The 20,191-nt window shown below is 45.7% G+C and overlaps 1 protein-coding gene across 3 annotated transcripts in view; it reads right to left on the bottom strand.

Annotated features, from left to right (window-relative positions):
* LOC119951706 (probable E3 ubiquitin-protein ligase MID2) overlaps window positions 1-20,191 on the bottom strand; it is a 444,841-nt gene that overhangs the window by 259,304 nt on the left and 165,346 nt on the right. For 2 of the 3 annotated variants that reach the window (XM_038774980.1, XM_038774983.1), the window contains exon 1: window positions 12,141-12,415. The exons of the other annotated variant lie outside the window; for it this stretch is intronic. The gene's annotated coding sequence lies outside the window, so the exon portion shown is untranslated. Of the gene's footprint in view, window positions 1-12,140; window positions 12,416-20,191 lie in introns of those variants that run through there. 3 annotated transcript variants of the gene reach the window in all.

The following is a 20,191-nucleotide window of genomic DNA, read 5'->3' as shown; positions in this document are numbered from 1 at the left end:
TTTGCAAGTTTCCAGTGAGCCAAGTGTTACTAATAGGGTGCCCGTGTGCTTAGATCTATAGATATAACAGCCAGGATAATTGATCTTTCTACATGGCTGCTTCTATTAAATTCCATCTTGCCTTTCTGTAAAATATGCTGCTTTAAAATCGATTCAATGTGACAGGTAAAGACCCTTAAGCTTAATACAGTGATGGATTGGGCATCTCTGGAAGGCTCCAGAATCAGCTTGTGCATTAGCAATATGGATTTCAAAGGACAAGAAAAAGTAGTTCTCTAGTAAGGTTGCTTTTTAATATAATTCAAGATTATCCAAAGAAAATCATGCTCAATTGGCTCAGCACCGTGCAGTCGAGCTGGACAAACCAATGGGATTTACAGCTTGATCATTAGGCTGGAACTTCCTCACCCTGGCCTGACAGGACCCACCACAGGAGATTCGGCGCCCCAACCAAAAGTCCATTGATTTTCAGTGGGACCAGCCGATCTTAGTGGCAGACGGGCTGGAGGCTCCTGCCCTAGCTGTGAGCCTGGCAAGAGAAAGTTCAATTGGGCAGGCCTGTTCGGTGTCTTTGGAACTATACTTCAGCACAAGTGGGAAGTAAAGTCAGACGTGGTGCATATCTGGGTGTCTGACCCTTTCTCGCAAGGTGGCAAAGACTAAAATCACCTCCCCCGATGTATTTGGATAACGTGGCCAAGGGGCAACATGTAGATTTTTTTCTTCTTTATTCATTGATGGGATGTGGGCATCGTTGGCCAGGCCAGCATTTATTGCCCATCCCTGTGGGCACTTAAGTCAACCACATTGCTGTGGATCTGGAGTCACACGTAGGCCAGACCAGGATGTCCTAAAGGACATTGGTTTTTACAACAATCGACTATGGTTTCATGGCTGTCACTGGACTTTAATTCCAGATTTTTAAAATTGAATTCAAATACCACTACGCCATTGCCTCCCTGAGGAAGGAAAGGCCACAAATAGATCCTTGGCTGGACTCCAGGGATAAATGGTACATGAATGGGAAGAGAAACCATTGTTGGAAATATTCTGGCTGCAGTTGAAAGGAGGAGTATGGACTGTGTCAAAAGCTACAGAGTGTTAGGGAAGGCCGAGGAGGAAGACAGAACCTCCACAGTCAGTAGAAGATGTTCTTTGTGACCTTGGTCCACCAATTTAATCCCTACATATGTAAGTTGATTGGAGTTAGACTAATACCAATTTCCAGACAAGCAGTTAGCAACCTCCTATTCAGAGGATTATCTTCACACCAGTAGCTCCTAATATAATGAGTGGTGCCGATCCTTGAATTCACCACATTTGTAACATTGACGCTAGCTGCCTCATTGCTGACTGTCAATAGCAGACCTGGTTATTGATTGTACAAGGTATTTTAGAGAGACATGGTTAATTGATGGACGTTTTCTTCTCAATAGATTAACTGTTTGCTTTAAGATATACCCGCTGATCTGGTGAAATCGATTTTCACTCAAATTAACATTGGGCAGATTCTCTGGTCTCCCAACCACGTCTTTCACGGCGATTTGCCATTCGCTGGTGGCGGGATTCTATCTTCCAGAGCTTGTTAATGGGATTTCCCCTTGATGTCAGCCAATCAGCCCTGGGAAAAACGTAGACAGGGCTGTGCTGCCGATGGAAGTGAATCTCAATGACCGGAGCGTTCCTTCATTGCTTGTGCAATAATTAATGGTTATCATGATCTGTCAGTTTGATTAAAGCAATTTTTATGCTGGCCTTTAGCTCATGTTGATTTCAGTTTGCACGGCAGTTAGCCTTACCGAGGTGCATCGAGTAGTTGTAATAAGAATTTAGATAAATCAATCACAAGTAGTTTACAAGTTAGATAGAGTCAGTATTTATAGATAGTCTAGTCTCAAAAGTGAATGACTGCTACACATCGGACAATCTTCCTTTCGGAGTGGAAAGGTGTTAGTGTTGAGAGATTGGATATTCTCATTTTGAGCATCAAGTGCCCTCTTAGACCTTTGCTTCTTTATTATAGCTTCAACGCCTACTATCCCCTTCACACAGTTCAAAGCACAGGGTCCAAAAAGAGTGGATCTAATTTATGCTGCAGTCCCAATATCTCTCTCTCTCTCTCTCTCTCTCTCTCTCTCTCTCTCTATCTCTATCTAAAAAAAACAGATGAAGAGGTTGAAAAGTAATCAGTGACCCTTAATGTTCTGAGAATTTATCTTGTTGGATAGTTAACGAGGAACCTAAAGAGGCTTGGGACTGTGATGCGAGGCGATGTGTAGGGTTAATTCAACCTCTTCCTGTGCGAGGATTAGCTTGATTCAGTTCAAGGTGGTGCACAGGGTACATATGACCTAGGCTAGGACGAGTGGGTACTTCCAAGGGGTGGCTGTTGAGTGCAAGAAGTGTGGGCGAGTGCTGGCGATCACATGTTCTCACATTGCGAGAAGCTGGAATTATTGGGAAGCGGTGTTTGGAGCATTATCTAAAATTGGGAGGGGGTGTGGTCATCAGGCCAGACCCAATGGTGACGGAATTTGGGGTATCAGAGATTCTGGGGGCCGATGTTGTGGCCTTAGCCTCTCTAATTGTCTGACGAAGGAGCTTGCTGAATTGGAAGTCAGATGCGCTGCCGAGGTGGCAGCCTGGCTGGAGGACTTGTATGACTTTCTCCAGCAGGAAAAGATTAAATTGAGTTGAAGGGGTCAGCAGAAGGCTTCGAGACAGTGGGGGCAGTTCCGACAATGTTTGGGGACCTGTTTGTCATGGGGGTTGTGGAGGAGGGGGAAGGGGGGGAAATTGTACAAACTGTAGATTGTGTTGTCTAAGTGAATTTTTTTTTAATATACACACACATGTTTGAAATAAAATATATTCAAAAAAAAAAGTTTGAGGAACCTGTGGATGAAGTGGTTTCAAAAATAATTTGATAAGGTGCTACATGAAATGCTGTTGCACACGATAAGAGGCCAGACGGTTATCTTTGCATGGATAGAAGATTGCGTCCTGGCTGAGACGGGATGGGATATAAACACATATCTATGTCACCCAAATTACTTTGTAATAAATTATTATTATTATTTTTTTAAATGTACAAGTTTCCCCTGACTAGCCATGCCTTGTATCGCAGGAATTTCAAACCACCTTGCCAGGGCAGACTGGTTCCTGCCCTCCCATGTCGAGCTGGTCTTCATGCACAGTACCGTGCTGGGATACATGGACCCTCCTGCATCAGTTTCTGTTCACCACTGCCCCTGTAGTTGATGAGAACAGGGGTCCCTTTCCCCACTGGTATCACTCACCAATGTCTCTGGGGACAGCATTGCATTGTGGGACTGATCAGCCACTGCAATAAAAAAGGTCAGAAGTTTGACTAGAGGTGGAGCAGGGATGATGTGGTGGCCAGATAAAGACAAAGGGGGAAAATGTGGAAAGAGGGCTGCGTAAGAGGGTAGGGTAGGGTAGGGCGAAGGCACTTGATGGAAGGGAGAGGAGAAAGGAGGTGGATGAAGATGAACAATAGAAAGCAGAGGGAAGACTGAAGGGAGGAAATTTGAACCCTGACAAGACTGCATGCACCTGACAAGACTGCATGCAAAGTTCACAAATGGGGGCGGCGGCAGCACGGCAGTGGTCAAAAGGATACCACATTGTTTATTGTATGGAGATGGATGAAGACTCTTGGGGTGGTCCAAGTGAGGCATGGATGCCTTGCAGGTGATGGGCTTGGGGGGGAAAGAGGGTGGTTAAATCATGGAACAGACTGGTTCTGGAGGCTGCTAGCCTTTTCTTTCTGTGTTGCTGACATCCCGAGTCTGGTGAAGACCTCTATGCTGGAGTCAGTGATAAGCGGGTTTTGAAATATGGCACTGGGACTTCAAATCCATCAGCTGAGGGTGGGTATCACAAATGGATCAGCTGCTCGCCCAATAGGAGAGTCAATGGGGAACTTGCCATTGCATAATTAATGAGGTTCCAAGCACACAATCTGCCGTGGGATCTCACCATTATGGCCGAAGAGACAAATTGCATTGGAGCTTCACACCACCACACTTGGTCTCAAAATGGGTGTATTCACCCAATATCTGTAAGAAGGTACAAATGCACTCTGCGACAGCTGGCAATTGAATTCCAGAGAAATACAGCAACTGTTGTCCATCTCCAAGACAGAGTTCCAGCCCCAGAGATGGTGGGCTCGAATCAACAAAGTCCAACATCAAGCGTGTTTAGCAGCGTGTTTCCTGGCGCTCGCAGCACCGAGAGACATAACTGTACAACGCGAGTCATGTTGTGTATAAGGGGCCTCAGCCGGGAATGCATGGCGAGTGCTGCACATAACCCCTTGAGCTCCTCTCGCTGGAGCTCCCCAATGTAGCAAGAGATAGGGCTGCCATTTAAAAAAAGCCCTCCCAATGTCAGAAGCCCCCAAAGTGATCCCTGACCCCCCCAGCCCATACACACTATGGGAGGGCCACCCCCTCACATCTCCCCCAACACCCATGCAGGGCACCCAGCCCGATCGTGTGCAAATGCCAGATTTGCACCATGGCAGCACCAATCGGGCACTCGGACAGTGCCAGGTTGCCCAGGTGGCACTGCCAGGGTATCCACGTGACATTGCCAGGGCACCACCCTGCCCAAACAGCATGAAGCTGGGGGCCTCAGATCCCCTGGGAAACCCCCATGTGTGACATTCTGTCTAGTCCCCGTTTGTGGAGATCAGTGCTGAATGGCGTTTGCCCAAGGTCTCCGAGGCAAAGGGGATGAATCCCAAAGCATCAGGTACCTTGGGAATCTGCACAAGCTATCTCGCTCTAATATGTAGATTTGCCAAAAAGTACATTACAACATCTCGCGAGATCGCATTGTATCTCACGAGGCATTGCAAGCCAGGTCAATCCCGGGAGCCGGGTCTCCCAGCCTTTATCGGCCACACTGCCATGGTGAGCTGCTCTTTGGATGCAGCATGACCATTGGATCGTGCCTGGTATGTCTGTCCTAGACAGCCGTGGACAAAGGTAGCTATTTGTGAATCCTAATATCCCAAGATGGTGTTAATGAACCAACCGTTACCGGCTCTCGAACAAAAAAAATTTCAACAAGGGGGCCTCGTTCGTTACCCGAAACTATGCTGTCACATGACCTCACCCAGCTGCTAGAACTTGTAAGATTGCCTGTGAATCTGAACTCGGACATTCGATGTTTGACTGAAACAATGGGCAAGATTCACCGTTTGGGAGACTATGCTCTCCCACCGGAGCTGAATTTCACCCGATTTGCTAAGTACTTGCATTCACCCCCCTTCATGCTCGAGTGACTTTGAAGTATTCAGCTATTAAACTAACAGAAAGCACTTAACACTGTTTGAGGTGATCTAGGAGCTGTCAGTCAAAGCCCGATGTTTATAAACATTGCTAGTTTCACAACTAACCACTTCAAAGTCACTCAAACATGAGGGGAGATGAATGGAACAATGCAGACAGCTGGGTGGTGGCAGCTGTAAATCAAAGCCTAATAAAATCAATATCAAAGAGAAATGAATGAATGGCTTGCAGATCAAAGATCGGAGGTGCTTAAACTCAGCTGACTGGTTTTCACTTTCCAGGAATTGACAGGTGCTGCTTCCTGTGCCTGAACCAGCAAGTGTTTTTCACAGGTGAGTTTTCATAGAATCCCTACCAAAGGAGGCCATTTGGCCACTTCAGTCTGCATGGATCCTCTGAAAGAGCCCCCTAACCTAGGCCCAATCCCTTACCCTATCCATGTAACCCCACCTAGGGACAATTTAGCATATCCAATCCAACTAACCTGCACATCTCTGGACTGTGGGAGGAAACTGGAGCACCTGGAGGAAACCCACGCAGACACAGGAAGAGGAGCAAACTACATACAATCGTCAGAGGTCAGAATGAAACCTGGGTCCTGGTGTGATGAGGCAGTGCTAACCACTCTACTACTGTGTCACCCCCAGTTTTAAAGCAGTGACCCCCGCCCCCCCCCCTCCCCCCACTGTCTTGACTGAGCTGCTCTCCAAATTCCAGGCAGGGGTCTCGGGGCGGTAGGCAGGTCATGCATTGTAGGGGTTGGTGGGGAGTGGCCCGCGGATGGACATTTGAGGGAACTACCTTAAGTAGTTACCCCCTTGGCCCACCACACAGTCCACCGCGTCAGGTACATATGCTCGTCAGGACCTGCACTAATTCATGCCCGCGTGATTCCTGAACCAGAGGACAGATGAATCACAAGGGTTGGGAGAATATGGTTCCTGGCCCATTAATAGACTGCAAATAGGTCTTACTGGCCCATTTGCATCCTCCCCCTGGCGTGGTGCATGGCGGAGAATCCAGCCCAGTAACTACAGGAAACAGCCTGCATTTTACCATCAAACTGCTAGCAGCAGAAGGATCTCTGTTCAGGTACAATAGCCTGGCCCTCATCTAAATAATGAATGACTGGACAAGTGGAACTAATGCCTTCAAGCCAACATCAGCTCCATGTGCCTTCTCCCTTCATGCAAATCTTGGTCCTGGAAAGATGGATCACCCTGCAACAGTCAATCTCCCCTCTGAAGGAAAATTCTGTTAGACTTTTGTTTCTGGACCCTAGACACACGTAAAACCCCAACTGTATTTTTACTGTGGTCTCACCCCAACCCCTCTTTCAATGTATGAATGCAAAAGGAGCAAACATTGAGAGACCCCTTGTCTGCATTTTGTGTGTGTGTGTGTGTGTGTGTGTGTATAAAATATTTGACCTGTGCAAGTTATTCAGAGAGGATTGGAACATTCCTAAATTAAGGATTAGGGAAAATACACCATCACTTAAAATGGGGGAATTTTTTTTAAAAAACCTTTCCTATTTATGAATGGATAGAGGAAATCAGGATTGTTTAAAATAATCCCACCTCCTGTCTGATTGGTTAAAGGACATAAAATAGTGACTGGGGCGAATGGCCATTGGAAAGCTGCAACTGGTGGAGTGCCACATGGATCAGGACTGATGCCTCCGCCGTTTACAATAGATGCCAATGACTTGGATGAGAAGAGAGCGAGGAGGTGGGAAGGGCAGGAAAATGGTGGCAAAATACGTCAGGCAGGAAGCCGCAACAGAACATTCCCAGTTATTGGCAGTGACTTGACTGCTCGCTGACTGGAGGCTAAGTAAACCAATTCATCAGCTTATCAATGTCTCTACGATTGTACCAGGCTGCCAGAAATTTGCCAGCCTGGTGCAACATCTCCTTGCTGAGTTGAGAGACCTCTATTGAGGAGCCTCCCAGTGTATTTTTTTTTTTTTTTTTTTTAAGGGGAAAGGCCTTCCTTTCTGGAAGCTCCATGGTCCAAGGGCTAGCCCCAATGCTGCTGCTGAGGTCATACCTCTGTTGACTGGGGCATGACTGCCTGGCTCAAACACAACATAGCCATTTTTTGCTTTAATTCTCTCTTTCCCCTTAAGCTCTTTCAGCAGACTCCTCTATTGATAGCACTGCCGAGGCAGTTAAGCTGCTGGCACTTTGCTGCCTCAATCGGATAGTTGTTTTGGCACATCGGGGGTGATCAGGGGCCCCTAGGTGGTCGGGCTCTGGGCAGAGTGGTGCCGTGTGTTTGGTTCAGATAAAATTGATTAAGTTTTGTCTATTATTAGTCAAATAAGACAATTAGGCTGGTCAAGGAACTGAGCCGTAACTGTGTGCAAGGACTGATAACAGGTCCAGTTACTGGCAAACTGATGCAGAGCAGTCTGTTGTATTGAATCACACCAGCAAAAATCATGGACAGTATTTGATTGTCCTAGTACATCCTGTGTCCACATTAGAACTTATTCACATGCACTTCCTGCATCTACAAGTTAACTTATACTGAAGTCCCAATTTTAATTTGTGGTGTGCGGGGACCAGATAGCCAGTGCCATCAATTGAGTGGTGGTCCTATACAAAGGAGCCCCATGTAACTGAGTTTGGCAGGTCATAAAAGCTGGAAAAATGATCAAACACATACACTAAGGGCAGCATGTGGCACAGTGGTTAGCATAGCTGCCTCACGGCACCAAGGTCCCAGGTTCGATCCTGGCTCTGGGTCACTGTCTGTGTGGAATTTGCACATTCTCCCCATGTTTGCATGGGTTTCACCCCCACAACTCAAAGATGTGCAGGGTAGGTGGATTGGCCACATTAAATTGCCCCTTAATTGGAAAAAATGAATTGGGTACACTAAATTTATTTTTTAAAAGTTTGAATGTCCTAGATGTCCTTATAGCGCAATAATAATGATCCAAGTGTGGGAGGTGGTGAGGAAATACAAGTCCTATTTTCTGCTTCTGTATAATCCCCGAGTGGCAGAATGAAATGAGGTTGCTTTCAGTCTAGAGGAAAGCTGACTGCAAGCAAGATCAGAGCCACAAATGCACAGGTAAATTCTTCAAAAGAAAAGATTAAATTAGGTTGTTCCGCCTCCTCTGGCCTCGGATTCTTCCCCTACTTTGACTGTGATGGTGTGGTGTGCCGCACCCCCTGCATCTCTCTTCCCTCTCTCCTCCCCCCCCCCCCCCCCCCCCCCATACACCCCCTGCATCCCTCCCCCACTCCTCACCCCCGACCCTCACTTATCTTACTGGGATCTGATTCCATGGTTAATTCCTGCCCCTGCACTAAGGGCTCAATATCATCTGCACGGACTTAAAATAGGAGTCATTGGAGAAATTAAATTAAGGCCAAGAGTTATAACAGCCCCAGTCTTATGTTGCGGAGGGCTGAGCAGATTGCCATCCACATTTATTCCCTCGGTTACATTAGCTGGTTTATGTGCCTTACTCTACCCAACACATACTTCAATTACAGCTTTGATCTGAGCTTCTCTTCACTCTCACCATGAGAAAACACCTTTGAATATCTGCAAGTAAGAGACATATTTCACCTGTTGGAATTAGACAGCGGTCAGTGACTGGATCTTTTACCCAAAATTAACCATTTTACTTACATGCCTCAGCATTTCAATTATCCCAATGCCACAACACCAACATCTCATAAATAACAAATAAAATAGCCTGATCCGGCCTTCTGCTTGCCTAGGCCTTAAAAACTTATCTAAAAAAAAAAAAAAAAAAAAAAAAAAATCACACCATTCCTCTCTGAGTGGGAACACCTAATCTCACTCAGCTGGATTCTCTGGCTATGCGCTGACGTGGGCATGGGAATAGTGGTGTTTTACGAGCGAAAATTTGGCGCAAAACAGCCACTGATCCTCCGTTTGGCTGGAGGCTAGCAACGGCCACGTCCTGGAGAATTGCCAGGTCCGTGGTCACGCATATGCACAGCAACGGCCTGCAGCAGCCGCGCCGTGCAACATGGCACCAGCCACGCGCGGATCCATCCTGAAAAATAGTGCCCCACCTTTGGTCGGATCGCGAGCCCCCAACAGTGCCCCCAGCTCCTGGCAATGTCCCCACTGCGGTGGCGCTGGACTGAGTCCGTAGCCGCCTCACCAAGTTCCCAATGGATGATAGCACAAGCAACCAATGTCGTGTGGGAACTCGGCTGGTCGGGGGCGGAGCATCAGGGGGTGGGCCTGAGGCAACGTCCTGAGGCCGTCGATACAGCCTACCGCATACTCTGCGAGTATGCCGCTTTGGAAGGGGTGGAGCATCGCGAAAGCAGCACCGCTCCCGATTTCGCCAGAAACTGGTATTCTACGGCCAATCGAGATTTCGGCATCGGCGACCAGAAAATCCTGCTCACTATTTTCCAATCTCCCTGCTTGAATACAATGGGATGTAAAATATACCACATTTGATTTCCATTTGTAATTATTGTAGGAGTTTGTTTTATTTTGGGTTCCAACATGATACCTTAGACCCAGAGATGCAGAAAGAAATTGTACCATCTTTTGTTTAGAGAAAACCTCAGCTCATGTTCAGTTTAACGATAGCAGGTCAGTGGCAGTGACTAACATACCTACCTCACATTGAGACTCAATTCACATCAATCCTCCCTTTTCAGGTGAGCTGTTGTAAGGTTAGGTTGTCAAATGGAGCAAATGGTAGAGAAATATTCTCATTTGGAAATCACACTGTTTCATTGGGAAGGGAGAATTGAATGAGTGAATCATGCTGCGAGGTTTTGTATCAGCGTCATTAATAAAAGTAGCCCACATGGCCAGGTCATCCTCCAATATGCTGTAATGAGGAAGTGTTTTTTTAAAACTCCTTCTTTCACTTTCCCTCTCCTCTTCAGAATGCCCAGAGTCTCACTATATTGATTACTGGGATGAGCGAGATGTCCTATAATGAGGGGCCCTGTAATCTCTGGAGTTCAGAAGAATGAGTTGACCTCACTGAAACAATCAACATTCGGGAAGGGCTTGCCAGGTTGGATACAGAGACTGTTTCCCCTGGCTGGGGAATCATTCCAGACTGAGATATGAGGAAACATTTCTTCACCCAGAGGTGGATTTTGAATCTTTGGAATTCTCTACCCCAATGGATGCACCATCATTGAATACATTAAAGCTGAGATAGACAGATGTTTGGTCACTCAGGGGAATGAAGAAATTAGGGGGGCACGGTAGCACATTGTTTGGGATAGTTGCTTCACAGCTCCAGGTTCGATTCCTAGCTAGGGTCACAGGGGAGTTTGCACTTTCTCCCCGTGTCTGCGTGGGTTTCCTCGGATACTCCGGTTTCCTCCCACAGTCCATGTGCAGATGTACAGGTTAAGTGGATTGGCCATGCTTAATTGCCCTTAGTGTCCAAAAAATAAGTTTGGATTGGGTGGGGTTACAGGAATGGGGTGTGGGTTAGATACGGTGTTCTTTCCAAGGGCCAGTGCAGACCTGATGGGCTGAATGGCCTCCTTCTGCACTGTAAATTCTAGGATTATGGGGAGTGGGCAGGAAAATGGAACTAAGGCAGAAGATCAACTAAGATTGTACTGAATGGCAGATCAGGCTCAGGGACTATGTGATCAAATCCAGCTCCCTTTTGTTATGTTCTAATGGCCTTATGTCTCACAATGGGATAACAGGTGCTGGCAGTCCTCCGGTATTTCACACAATTCTTTATGCACGAGCCAAAAGAAAGAGTGATGGCATGTTATTGAACTGTGTGGGGCATCACAATTATGTTCAATCCTCTCCTTAATTACACACACATACATGCAAGCACCATCGAACCTTTACCTTCCCAGTTTGTTGGTAGTTTGGAGAGCAGGTGGTGGACTGACAGCACTAAGGGAGCCATAATAATCACTACTGCCCAAGCTCCAACATCTAGATGTATAGAGAAGCAGGGTCTTATGATTCAGGACAACACAGCAACATTCATCGACTGAGCATTAAGATCTTTAAAAATATTTTTTTTAATGGGAGGATTAGTGAGTAAAAATACAAATTATAAAACAAATTTATTAACATGTAATTTTCAAAAGCATACCAATGCTATCATATAGTTCAAACTCGTTCAATTTAATTACTACCCTGCTTTCCCAAACACAAGAGCACATTTTGTTACCAGCACTGTGCTCCACTCAATCTGTTCGTAGCCTGGCTATTAATGTGCAGAAAGTTAGTCGTTTTACAGATTTGTAACTAATGCTGGCTATTTAAATGAGGAATATAACACATCCTTCAAACATTTTGTGTCTCATTTGATAAAGCTTGGTCACTGGCACTAAAATCTTAACATTGGCTCAGTGTCAAATTCCAGCTTAAAAGGTTTAGGTCAACATTTTTCCCTTGAAGAATTCCAAACTGTGGAAATGCAGGAGTAAGTTTTTTTTAAAATTTAGAGTACCCAATTATTTTTTTCCAATTAAGGGGCAATTTAGCATGGCCAATCCATCTATCCTGCACATCTTTTGGGTTGTGGGGGTGAAACCCACACAGACACAGGGAGAATGTGCAAACTCCATACGGACAGTGACCCAGGGGTCCTCAGCGCCGTAGGTAGCAATGTTAACCACTGTGCCACCGTGCTGCCCTTTTAATACATTTCTTGCTGTTTAAAAAAAAAGTATTTTACAACATATTTGAAAGTTTTCTTCAAAGCTGGACAAGCCCAACAATAATTGAATCATTAATACAGCATTGTGCCCTTGGTTTCTCACTGTTAGGAGCAGAGATCTCTCCAGTCTTTACTTCTTTAGCTCTTACCTTCTTCCGTCTCCGCAAACGTCCCTTGCCAACAGTCTGTGTTTACCTCTCCCTCACTGTATCTCTTTCCCTTCTGCTGCCTAACTGGCAGCAACGTGAAAGAAGCTCAGGCTTCCTTTGCTGTGCTCGGTCGCGCTCTCTCTGTGCAAGGGCTTTTCAAACTGTGCTCATTCACTCTACACTACATCCGCCCCCCATTCCCAATCTCATCAGCAAATGGCAAGGCAGGAGCAGAGATGCAGAGCTCAGCGACCAGCTCCCCGGGGGACACGTGACTAAAGCTGCCAGAGTGACTTTCATCTCACAAGCAGCTGGGATCAATTAAAAAGCTGCTTCACTGCAGCTGGCTGGACCGCGGATATCCTTCCACCCTCTCCTCCTGATTGCCTTTTCCTACTTCTAGCTCTGTAGGAAGCACCAACATTCTTTGTGCTATTAATCCAACTGTCTGGAAACACTCTGGGCAGTGGAAAAACAATGGAATTCTCTTGTTTCTATATATGGTCACAAACCATCCATTTTAACAGTCTCAGAGGAAATTATTTTTTGAGCTGTTAGCAATCTAAATTTGAAAAGAGATTCTGCTGCCTTAAGCAATTGGCTGGAGCAGTGTCACATCAAGAGGGGGCATGAGGGGGATGCGGTAATATTTCTAGGGGGGGGGGGGCGCGGTAATATTTTTAGGGTTTAAGGAGGTTATTTTATTTTTTCGATTTCTCCTTCGCTTTTCTCTCATGTTCTCCTCTTTCACTTACTCTGGTTGGAACTGTCACCTCTGAGCATAAAGGTCATGGGTTCGAGTCCTCCGAGGGAAACATGAGCACATCCATCTCGGCTGACACTTCAATAAGGTGGTGAAGGAGTGCTGTAATGTCAGATGTATTGTCTTTCAGATAAGATATTGAACAGAGGCTGTCCTCTCAGGTGAATGTAAATGATCCAAAAGTATTTCTTTGAAGAAAAGCAGGAAAATTCTCCCCGACCATTTCCCTTAACCAGCAAAAACAAATCTGGTCATTGTTCATACATGTACCTTTGTTATCTGAACATCGTCTGTCACATTTCCTAAATCAGTGTTTTTGAAAGTTTTTTTCCTGGGACCTACTTTCACTAACCAGCTGATCTTCATAACCCACACAGGCCGACCTTTGTGACCCACACAGGCTGACCTTCGTGAACCACGCTGGACGACCTTATTGACACAATATTTTCGCTTACCATTAATGCGACAGGTGAGCATGCTTGATTCTCATGATCTCAGTTGCTTTGTTACTCAAACTTAGGGGCAGGATGTACCCACTATCTCGTTGCATGTTTTTCGCCGTTGTCAATGCGATTTCTCTTTGACTGCACCCCTCATCGTCGGGTGACCTGTGCGCTGGCATGGGACCAGAATATGCCGCCGGCATGAACAGCTGGATGGGCAGCAAGGTTAGCACTGCTGCCCTCACAACGGCGAGGACCCGGGTTCAATCCCGGCCCCAGGTCACTGTCCGTGTGGAGTTTGCACATTCTCCCCATATCTGCGTGGGTTTCACCCCCACATCCCAAAAAAGATATGCAGGGTAGGTGGATTGACCACACTAAATTGCCCCTTAATTGGAAAACAAAATAAGTAGGTACTCTAAATTTATTTTTAAAAATAAATCCCGCCCTACATTTCCTAAGGACTTCAGCTGACGATTTAAGCTCTCGTTGCATCCTTTGAAAACAATCAAGAGGTTTGTCCTCAAACTTGCCATGCTTAGTCTTCAAATGCTTTTGAGGGTTTTAAACTTTCATTTGCCAGTACCTCCCTGCATATAACACACATGAGCTTTGCATCCTGATCTGCATTGGCATAATTAACAAAGCCATAAGTAAAGAAATAATCTTCATACAGCTTTCCACCAGATTCCCTGGGTCTCTGCATACAGCTCACAGGATCAGAGCTTTATCCTGTCGTGGACTCTCCTGTTCAGCTCTCTCCAGCAAACTCAGTTGTGAGATCCTGACCAGTTTGTGTCTCTGGCACCTCTCTTCCTTATAACATAAATAATCCATCAGCAGTTCTTCACAGTACTGTTGCTTGCCTGCTGTTAGCTAGAATATGGAGGAATCTCTTCTCTATGATTTTGCGCCAAATATTGCGTACAGGGCACGTGGCATCAGTGTAGAATCTGGGCATGTCACCTGCTCTCCACCGCCGCTTCTGGTGGGAAGACTGCATTCTTCACATTTAAAACTCGGTCAGGCCGTTGAACGCTTCTCCCGCAATCAGGAATATCGCAATTGATCGCTCAGCGACCATCCCGTCACCCACCCGCCGGTCGTGACCCACAGTTTGAAAAACTTTGTTCTAAATTACAACTGTTTCTACAATATAAAAGTTCTTCAAAGTCTGTAAAGTCTTCGGGACCACCTGCGGTAATAGATGGCACGGGGGCATGGAGTCCCGGATTTGATTCCCGACTTGGGTCATTGTCTGCTTGTTCTCCCTGTGTCTGCATGGGTTTCTTTATGGCACTCCGGTTTCCACCCACCAGTCCCAAAAGACGTGTTTGATAGGCGAAGTGGACAGTCTGAATTCTCCGTCAGTGTATTCAACAGGTGCCAGAGTGTGGTGACTAGAGGATTTTTACAGTAACTTAATTGCAGTCGTAATGTAAGCCTACTTGTGACACTAATTTAAAAAAAGAGGTGCTATATAAATATAAGTTATTTTCTTTCTTCCAGGTCCAGTTCCATATCTTTCCCGTAGCTCAACTAATTTGGCATTTTTCATGAACTATTTAACTATTACAATTACAATTTATCTATAACTATTACAAGCATCAAACTAGCTTGACCAGCTTGATCTGTTACTTATTCTCATGTATTTAGTTGTAAGTCAGTGAGGGAATGTTTCCCTTCCCAGGGCTATTGCTGCTGATAGAATCATAGAATTTACAGTGCCGAAGGAGGCCATTCGGCCCATCGGGTCTGCACCACCCCTTGGAAAGAGCATCCTACTTAAGCCCATGCCTCCACTCTATCTCCACTCAGTAATCCCACCCCTGCGGTGTTACTGATCTATATTCCTGTACACTGTCACTTTTCACTAATCCGGGCTGTTCAATTACCAGCTAACTCATTGGCGACGGGTGGGGACGGGAAGTGGGGGGGCAAATTGGGGTGTTATAGTAGCAGAGAGCAATGCAGAGGTGTAATCAAAGATACATTGTTATTTGTGAAGTTTATACATCTGGTTAAATGAAGGTACATGCAGGCTTACACGCTACTCAGATAATCATACAATTTGCTTGTCAAAGTGTACTGTGATATAAATACAACTCATTAATTCACAGATAAATAGTACACAGAATGCTGCACAGAGTTGCCACAATGGCCTGACTTGTGCACATGTGATGTTGATCTCTAGTTTTATTGACGGATCAAACATGTGTGGAATTGATTATAAAACAATTTTTAAAAGCAAGCAAGACTTAAGATAGCTGCCACAAGCCATCTGACATCTGTTATTACAAGTTGACTAATTTTCTTGAAGGTTCCACTGTGGAATACAATTCAGATATGCCCAGACATCCTGCTATGGAATTTCACACATGATGATGTCAAGAATTAATTTAAAACATTTATCGAAACTGGACCCCACATTAGCATTTCTATCAGGCTACCTCTCAAGTAGGGACAGAAAGACTACCAGAGTTTAATAGCCATATGGAAATGTATTTTTTCTGTGTCATCAAGATGGCGTTAATGGCTGGGACATTACAGCATCCAATCATCTCAGCCATAAAACAATAGCCCGTCCAGACATTTGATAAACAAATACCTTCCAAAATCATGGGGAGAGACGTCATGTGAATAGAAAAACAATTTTTGAAATCTCTTCCATTACAATGTGCAAGGTGCTAAACAGTAGTCTGGAAGAAATCTGCCAATGGGGCAGTAATATTCTCCATCTCCCCTTCACTCCAAAGTTCTAGACCCTGAGCGGGATTCTCCGATTGCCGATGGCGAAATCGCGTTCGATGAGCAGCTGGAGAATCCAATTTTATGCCAAAATCTGGGGCGGCGCCATTTTACAGATGCTCTGCCCCTCAATAATGGCGCACTCGAGGAGTACACCGCACACCATTGGGACGGCCTCAGGATGTAACCCGAGGCCCCTGATGGGACGACTTCCCGATGGCGTGGGTCACATGTCCTCGCAACATTCGTGAACCTGGCATGGCGGCTGCAGACTGTGTTCAGCGCTGCCACAGTCGGTGTGGGGGAGGGCGGGGGAGCTGTTCCCCTGGCCGGGAGGGGCTTCAGCGGGGGCTGGGGAGACTGGTGGGGGGTGGTCCAGAGTTGGCGAGGGGGATTACAGGGGTCATTGGCAGACCGGGACCGCACGCTATGTTACACGGCGCGACCGCCACAGGCTGTCGCCATGCGCATGCGCGACCACGGATCCGCCCATTCTGCGTCTGTATCAGCAAGTAAAGTGTTTGCGTGGTGCAGCTACTAGCCACCCTCCCACCGGGCGGAGCATCAGAGCAAGAGCGGCGCTGACATTTTGGTCGTAAAACCAGACGCTTCCTCTGGACATAGCCGCAAAATCAGAGAATCCAGCCCCCTATCTCTATGGCAGTTTGAAATGCAGCACAAAGACAGAGGGCTGGATTCTACACTGTCGGGATTCTCCACTGCGCTGGCAACGCACCCACACCCAGGGATTTCCCGATGGCGTGGAGCTGCCCAAAATGGGAAATCCCATTGACCGGCAGGCGTGACGGAGAATAAATAAATAAAGTAAATAATCTTTATTGTCACAAGTAGGCTCACATTAACACTGCAATGAAGTTACTGTGGAAAGCCCCTAGTCGCCACATTCCGGCACCTGTTCAGGTACACAGAAGGAGAATTCAGAATTCGCAGCTGGTACAGGAATTGAACCTGCACTGCTGACCTTGTTCTGCAACACAAACCAGCTGTCTAGCCCACTGAGCTAAACCAGCCCTGTATCCCGCCATTGGCGTGGTTGAGCTGCACCTGAAAACTAGCGCAGCTGGACGGAGAATCCCGCCCCTTGAATTTCATTTAGAGAAACTACAGTTGCAAAAATTATTGACTTTTGGATTGTGTTTTCTTTAAAAACTGTTTCCAGAAATTGCTGTAATTCTGGCCTCCAACTCTACTGAGTTTTCAAGGCCATCATTGAAAAATATACCAACTAATCACTCATCAACAGTGAACTCTCAATTTATTTTTACTTTTTAGCATTGAACTTTAAACTAGCTAAGAAAGTTACTGTATAACTTATAATTCTGCATGCTTGTGTGTGCAGGGATGTGTAGTGTGAAGGTCGAAACGTGTGTTAACATTTGAAATATTTTTATATGTTTCACTGGGTGAGTTTTTAACTCAATAAAAATGAACCCCTTTTCGCTTAAACTCAAGAAAGCCTGTCAGACTATTAACATTTAATTATATATCTGTTTCTCATCTGAAGTTGTGGATCCACTTACACATAACTGTGCGCGTCATTAGCTTTGCTATTATTTTGACAACAAATTCTGGCCCCGTATTTAAATCCATCTTCCAACAAAATTCCATACATATCTATTTGCGAACATAAAGAGGCCTCAGTGTTCTGATTTTGGATTTGCAATCAAGACATTGTCGCATGTTACAACATAGAAATAGACTATTCAGCAGGTCTGCAGCTGTGTTTCTCTCTGCATGAACTGTTGTCTACTCCTACTCTCCTGTTCGCTTAACATTTCAAGAAACAATGTATTTCCTTTTCAATTAATTTATGAACACTGCTTTGACAATCCTTTGTTGCACAGAAATTCACATTCTAACCACCCTCTGTGTAAAGACATGACCTTTTTGTAATTATCTTAATTTGTGTTCTCTTTTTACTATTTCACAAGTGGAAACAATCTGTCATTACTTACCTTATCAAATCCTCCATAATCTTGAAGACCTTTATCCGGTCACCGCTTAACCTTCTCAATTCCACTGAAAAAACATGCTGTCAAATCTTTCTTTGTAACATACATCCCTTGCAACATCTGAGAGAAGCCATGCGACACATTCCCTTTACTTAAATTGTTTCCCGAAATGAAGCGTTCAATATCTGTGATCTAACATCTCATACAACTTCAATGCTTTTTCATCTATTTTTGAGTACTTTGTGGGGGACAGTATTTGGAAAATGGTGAGGGTTATGGGGGCACAAAATAGGAGGTAGGGAAATCCGGAGTAGTGAGGTGGAAACATCGAAATATAGATAAATAGGAGCAGGAAGAGGCCATTTGGTTCTTTGAGCCTGCTCCGCCATTCATTATGATCATGGCTGATCATCCAACTCAATAGCCTAGTCCCACTTTCCCCCCATATCCTTTGATCTCCTTTGCTCTAACTGGTATATCTAACTGCTTCTTGAAACCATACAATGTTTTGGCCTCAGCTACTTCCTGTCGTAATGAATTCCACAGGCTCACCACCCTCTGGGTGAAGAGGCTTCTCCTCATCTCTGTCCTAAATGGTTTACCCCGTAGCCTCAGACTGTGTCCATTAGTTCTGGAAACCCCACCATCGGGAACATCCTTCCTGCATCTACCCTGTCTAGTCCTATTTGAATTTTACAGGTTTCTATGAGATCCTCCCCTCATTCTTCTGAACGCTAGTGAATACAATCGTTTTTTTCAATGTTTTTATTAGAAATTTTCCTTTTCCACACAACAAAAAATAAAAATAAACAAATCTATATAAACCAATTACAATTTACAAAAGCCCCGCATTATGGTTAACCTACAAAAACCTAACTCCCCTTGCTCCCCCAAACCCCCTCCCTTTTTTTTATTATATAGCATGTTTTCTTTATTGGTTTTCCATTGTCATACATAGTGGGGTCATGTAGCGACACATATATTACATCGTGATAGGTTGTTCCTATATGGCTGCCTGTATTTACAAACTTTTGGTGCAGTGGGAGTGGTTCCCCCACCTCGCGTAGGGTGTGGTCGGCCTATGTGCCTCCCTATTCTCTTCCCCCCTCTCCCTCCTCCTATCCTTCTCCCTTATCATTGATGTTTGTAGTCCTTCTGCGGGCCCCCCCATCCCTTTGCTCTATTGGCTGCTGGCTACAAACATGCCCTGGAACAGGTTTGTGAATGGGCTCCAGGTTTTGTGGAACCCACTTCCGACCCCCGGATGATGAATTTGATTTTCTCTAGTTGGAGAAAGTCTGACGGGTCGGCCAGCCAGTCTGCAGCTTTGGGTGATGCTGCTGATTGCCAGACAAGGATAATCCTTTGGCAGGCGATTAAGAAGGCAAAGGCCAAGCCCTTCTCCCCTAAATAGTAGTGGCTGGTCTGATACCTGGAAGACTGAATGGCTCCACCCTTACCCCCACAACATTGGATATCGCCTCGAAGAAGGCTGTCCAGAACCCGATAAGTCTGGGACATGCCCAAAACATGTGGGCATGGTTGGCCGGGGCTCCTGGCACCATTCACATTTGTCCTCCACCTCTGGGAAGAATTTGCTCACTCGGGTTCTGGTTAAGTGTGATCTGTGCACCACTCAGCTGCATTAAGCCTAGCCTTGCACATGCGGAGGTGGTGTTGACCCTGTTCATAGCTTTGTTCGTGTCCCCACCCTATTTCTGTCCCTAGCTGTTCTTCCCATTTTTCTCTTGTCTTGTGGGGAGAGTGCTTTTCCCAACAGTCGCCCATTCAACACCCCACAGTTCGCCCCCCCCCTCACCCAAGTTGACCATGCCTAATTAGTTCTTCTAATATTAGTTGTCGCGTTGCCCACAGGTATGTTTTTGTTTCCCGACGGAAGAAGCTTTTGACTTGCATTTGTAGTGATTTATTCCCCCTGATCAGTTGGAACCTCTCCTCAGTTCTTATAGCATTGTCTGTCTGTTGTCCATGTGGGGTCACTAATTGTCAATGTCCCCCTGTCCCATCGCGACCTTTTAAAGGTGGTGTCCATTTTGGCTGGCACAAACCTGTGATTGTTGCAGATTGGGGCCATAGTGGGCATTTTTTGGTCAAACTGAAATG

This window comes from Scyliorhinus canicula, chromosome 17 (genome assembly GCF_902713615.1).
Source record: "Scyliorhinus canicula chromosome 17, sScyCan1.1, whole genome shotgun sequence".
Taxonomy (NCBI): domain Eukaryota; kingdom Metazoa; phylum Chordata; class Chondrichthyes; order Carcharhiniformes; family Scyliorhinidae; genus Scyliorhinus; species Scyliorhinus canicula.
This window is presented reverse-complemented; position numbering and strand designations above follow the sequence as displayed.